The sequence below is a fragment of the Triticum urartu genome, chromosome 7 (genome assembly GCF_003073215.2).
Source record: "Triticum urartu cultivar G1812 chromosome 7, Tu2.1, whole genome shotgun sequence".
Lineage (NCBI taxonomy): Eukaryota > Viridiplantae > Streptophyta > Magnoliopsida > Poales > Poaceae > Triticum > Triticum urartu.
In genome coordinates this window covers 645499411-645504557 of record NC_053028.1, presented here as the reverse complement: position 1 = coordinate 645504557, position 5147 = coordinate 645499411, and the positions used below count along the sequence as shown (strand labels likewise).

General features: G+C 47.3%; 1 long non-coding RNA gene across 2 annotated transcripts; it reads right to left on the bottom strand.

The window, feature by feature from the left end:
• Nucleotides 1-3127: 3127 nt before the first annotated feature.
• Nucleotides 3128-4946, bottom strand: LOC125521019. Of its 2 annotated transcripts, XR_007288958.1 has the most exons (3): nt 4204-4901; nt 3786-3997; nt 3128-3700 (listed from the first exon to the last, which is right to left on the bottom strand). It is a non-coding gene; the product is annotated as an uncharacterized LOC125521019 (long non-coding RNA). The 2 variants fall into 2 exon arrangements; XR_007288957.1 differs by lacking the exon at nt 3128-3700 and having other exon boundaries at nt 3782-3997; nt 4204-4946.
• Nucleotides 4947-5147: the final 201 nt, after the last annotated feature.

Sequence of the window (5147 nt, the reverse complement as noted above, 5' to 3'; positions counted from 1 at the left end):
GAAGAAATCGACGATGGCCCAGGTACACATTCTTCCTGCATTTGTCCAGGTATATACTTTCAGTGTCATCTAAACAGTGTGTGCATGCATGGTATCCTTTTATTGTCTGTCCTGAAAGGTTACTGAGAGCGGGCCAATCGTTGATGGTCACAAACAGCAACGCCTTTAGGTTAAATTCCTCCTGTCTGTGCTCATCCCACGTACGTACACCGTTTCCATTCCACAGCTGTAAAAGTTCTTCAACTAATGGCTTTAGGTACACATCAATGTCGTTGCCGGGTTGCTTAGGGCCTTGGATGAGAACTGGCATCATAATGAACTCCTGCTTCATGCACATCCAAGGAGGAAGGTTATACATACATAGAGTCACGGGCCAGGTGCTGTGATTGCTGCTCTGCTCCCCGAAAGGATTAATGCCATCCGCGCTTAAAGCAAACCATACATTCCTTGGGTCCTTTGCAAACTCATCCCAGTACTTTCTCTCGATTTTTCTCCACTGCGACCCGTCAGCGGGTGCTCTCAACTTCCCGTCTTTCTTCCGGTCCTCACTGTGCCATCGCATCAACTTGGCATGCTCTTCGTTTCTGAACAGACGTTTCAACCATGGTATTATAGGAGCATACCACATCACCTTCGCAGGAACCCTCTTCCTGGGGGGCTCGCCGTCAACATCACCAGGGTCATCTCGTCTGATCTTATACCGCAATGCACCGCATACCGGGCATGCGTTCAGATCCTTGTATGCACCGCGGTAGAGGATGCAGTCATTAGGGCATGCATGTATCTTCTCCACCTCCAATCCTAGAGGGCATACGACCTTCTTTGCTGCGTATGTACTGTCAGGCAATTCGTTATCCTTTGGAAGCTTCTTCTTCAATATTTTCAGTATCTTCTCAAATCCTTTGTCAGCCACAACATTCTCTGCCTTCCACTGCAGCAATTTCAGTACGGTACCGAGCTTTGTGTTGCCATCTTCGCAATTGGGGTACAACCCTTTTTTGTGATCCTCTAACATGCGATCGAACTCCAGCTTCTCTTTTTGACTTTCGCATTGCGTCCTTGCATCGACAATGACCCGGCGGAGATTATCATCATCGGGCACATCGTCTGGTTCCTCTTGATCTTCAGCAGCTTCACCCGTTGCAGCATCATTGGTCACATCGTCTGGTTCCTCTTGATCTTCACCAGCTCCCCCCGTTGCAGCATCACCATATTCAGGGGGCACATAGTTGTCATCGTACTTTTCTTCTTCGCCGTCTTCCATCATAACCCCTATTTCTCCGTGCCTCGTCCAAACATTATAGTGTGGCATGAAACCCTTGTAAAGCAAGTGGGAGTGAAGGATTTTCCTGTTAGAGTAAGACCTCGTATTCCCACATTCAGTGCATGGACAACACATAAAACCATTCTGCTTGTTTGCCTCAGCCGCATCGAGAAACTCATGCACGCCCTTAATGCACTCGGAGGTGTGTCTGTCACCGTACATCCATTGCCGGTTCATCTGCGTGCGTTATATATAATTAAGTGTCCAAATTAATAGAAGTTCATCATCACATTAAAACCAAAGTACATACATAGTTCTCATCTAACAACATATAGTTCTCTAGAGCATCTAATTAATTAAACCATACATTGAAACTATGTAAAACATTTCAATGCGAAAATAAATGCGATCATAATCGCAACCAAGGTAACAATTGATCCAATGGCATAATGATACCAAGCCTCGGTATGAATGGCATATTTTCTAATCTTTCTAATCTTCAAGCGCATTGCATCCATCTTGATCTTACGATCATCGACGACATCCGCAACATGCAACTCCAATATCATCTTCTCCTCCTCAATTTTTTTATTTTTTCCTTCAACAAATTGTTTTCTTCTTCAACTAAATTTAACCTCTCGACAATAGGGTCGGTTGGAATTTCCGATTCACATACATCCTACATAAATAAAATCTATGTCACGTTGGTCGGCATAATTTTCATAAACAATAAATGAACCAATAGTTATAAAGATAATATATATACCACATCCGAATCATAGACAGGACGAGGGCCGACGGGGGCGGATACCAAAACCATCGCACTATATAAGATGCAATAATAAAAGTAAGAAAATAATACAAGTATCTATGTAAACATACAAGTAAGAATATTTTTTCCTTTCAAAAAGAAGATAAGAACAAGAGGCTCACCACGGTGGTGCGGCGATGAGCTCGGCGCGGGTGATCGACGACGGTGAAGACGGGTACGGGGCGTGACGGACCGCTAAATCTAGACAAATATTGAGGAAAATGGAGCTTGAAGGTCGAGCTTGGAGAGGAGAAAGCTTAAGTAGTGTGGCTCGGGCATTCCATCGAACACCTTATGTGCATAGGAGGTGAGCTAGAGCACCACCAAGCCCTCTCCCCCTCGGCCAGAAAAAAACAAAGCAGTGTGCTCTGCTCTTACGCGAGGGGGTATAGGCACCTCATTGGTTCCGGTTGGTGGCATGAACCGGGACTAAAGGGGAGCCTTTGGACCTGGTTCATGCCACCAACCGGGACCAATGATGATGGGCCAGGAGCGAGGCCATTGGTCCCGGTTCGTCCCACCAACCGGGACCAAAAGGTCCAGACGAACCGGGACCAATGGCCCACGTGGCCCGGCCGGCCCACTGGGCTCACGAACCGACGGTCCTGGTTCTAGACTGAACCGGGACTAATGGGCTGACCCGGCCTGAACCGTTGCCCCCTTTTCTACTAGTGTTGGAATGTTGGTTGTTGGATGAAGTCAATTCAACTGTAGAGACTCTACACTGGCGGACCTACGGTTGTAGCAAAAAGGGCCATGGCCCTCCCAATTTTTTTTGCAACAGCCTAGGCTAACGGTAAATTTGGTTCATAATTATCAAAAATATTGGATTTCTTTCAGACTGGCCCGCCCATGCTTTTGAATGTAGCTCCGCCACTGTGTAGAGAGTTGGCAAATTTGAGCATTGTTGATCATTGGATATGTTGAAGGAAAAGCTTCCTAGAATATGTTAACGAGTCTATTTAAACAAGTTTTCAGTTTCAGAAGGAGAGAAAATCACTACACCAAATTCTGTCATGTATACTATCGACTCCCTCTGTCCCATAATAATGTAAAAAACGTTGTTATATTATGAGAAGGAGAGAGTAAAAGATTATATAGACAGTCTAAGCACATTGTACACAAACCTCAAAACACAGATTCTAGCGCATGCACCCACGTACGTGCTCACGGGCACGGCGACAGACGCTTGGCTCCCTGCTGCACGCGCCGGTGTCGTTGTCCACCTTTGGTGTTGGTCGATGCATGCCTCGATGTGCACTTGTGCAGCATGCAGGAGCTGGCTCGCACGTACTCCTACAGGCTACAGCTACAACGTCCGTGTGGTCAACGTGGATCCTCGTGCAGTCGTGCCCGTGTGCCATGCATGCATGCATGGGTGCAGTTATCTATCCACTGCGACGGCCGGAAAAACGCACGCCTTTTCGGCCCTTGCCGGGGACCGTACGTGCCCCGGCCTGCTCAGGCTCGCGATACGTACCAGCCCAAGTAGCAGCATCGACCCACCCGCCGGCGTCGTGGTCGCCAACGGCTCATCCCGCAAAAGAGCGACGCAAGGTCGCAACGTACTCGCCACTTTGCGCCGCGTCAGTTTGCCTTTTGGGCTCGCCGTGCTTGCTTCGTTCCTGTTAAGGATTAATTAAATCCTAATAATCAATGCTTAGGTCGGTTGTTTAGTTTAGCAACCGCCAGTTATCACTATGTAATTACCGCCTTTGTACATGGGTATAAATACCCTATTCTTCAGTCAATGCAATCACTGTTCAATCCATTCGTTCCCCTCTTTCTCTTTTTCCTCTTTACACGTTATCAGCAATTGCTGCTCTCCAAAACGAGCGATTTGGCTATGTGGAAAGAAGAACCGATGGAAGAACCCAGCGCCAGCATCCATCGATTCAACAATTGGAAGCCTCGAACACACTCTGCCAAAGGACAGAAAATCAATCAATTGAGCGGATTGATCATACTCCAAGCAGGAACATCAGAACTTGAAATTGGGCACAATTTTCAATTACACAAAGACGCACGGAAAAGGATATGGGCGTTGACATCCAGGATCACTCGATCGAAAATCCATACCAATAACTGTAAGCATCTATGTGATTTCTTCAATTTGTGATGTTCTTACCTCTTAAATGAGTTCGGCCGCGGATCAGCGGACTCGATTCCGGACGGAGGAAGGTCTAAGCGGCGGCCGCTCGTCCACTCTCCTCCTCCCTTTTCCCCCTGGATGCGGATGGTTGAGGCCGCACCCGCGGCCTCCGTCGGCACGGCCGTCTACAGCGGCGACGACCACATCCCGGCAGCAACGCTCCTCCCTCCGGAGGAGCACCACGGCCCGCCACGCAGCCCGGCAACAGAGACGGCCAACGCGCATGAGGAGCGCAGTTCTCTCCGCCACACCTTGGCACGGCGGCGGCTCCGACGTCGCTTCTCCTGATGCAGCGCGACGGCGCGGCGGCCGGCGTTGGCGGCGGCCAACATCCGTCCCATGGCGTGGAGATGCTGCCCAGGCGCAGACGACCTTCGATTGGCGACGCCATCTTCCCTCCTAATTCCTCACGAGGAGATGTGCTATGACTCTGTACAGCCAAAGCTAACTCAATCGATGGATTCTTGGCCGTAGCGAGAATCACCGGAGAACATTATCTCTTCCGCCATTTAACAATTTGCACTTCTATTTTCTTCTATTGCCAAATAAGGCCATCAGCTTTAGTACTACTTGCAAAGAAGCCATCAGGCTAATTGTAATCGTATGACTCAGACCCTCTGGTCTTGTCATATTGTGCATCATATTTTAAAACATGAATTCTACATGTATTATGAGCATAGTAGTATTGTTCAAGTGTTCATACCTTGAATTTCATCAAATTGAGGAACATTATATATTAGAGACGACATTGTGCCATATTATACATGTTTGCCTCAGCATTCATTGTAAATATTAGTTTTAGAACAACATTTCTCTGTCTTTTGCAATTGGAATTAATTTTTCTTGCAAATCTTGACGAAATCCAAAATAAGGATTTTGAAGTGTCATACTTAATATGACTACATCATATTTTATTTGTG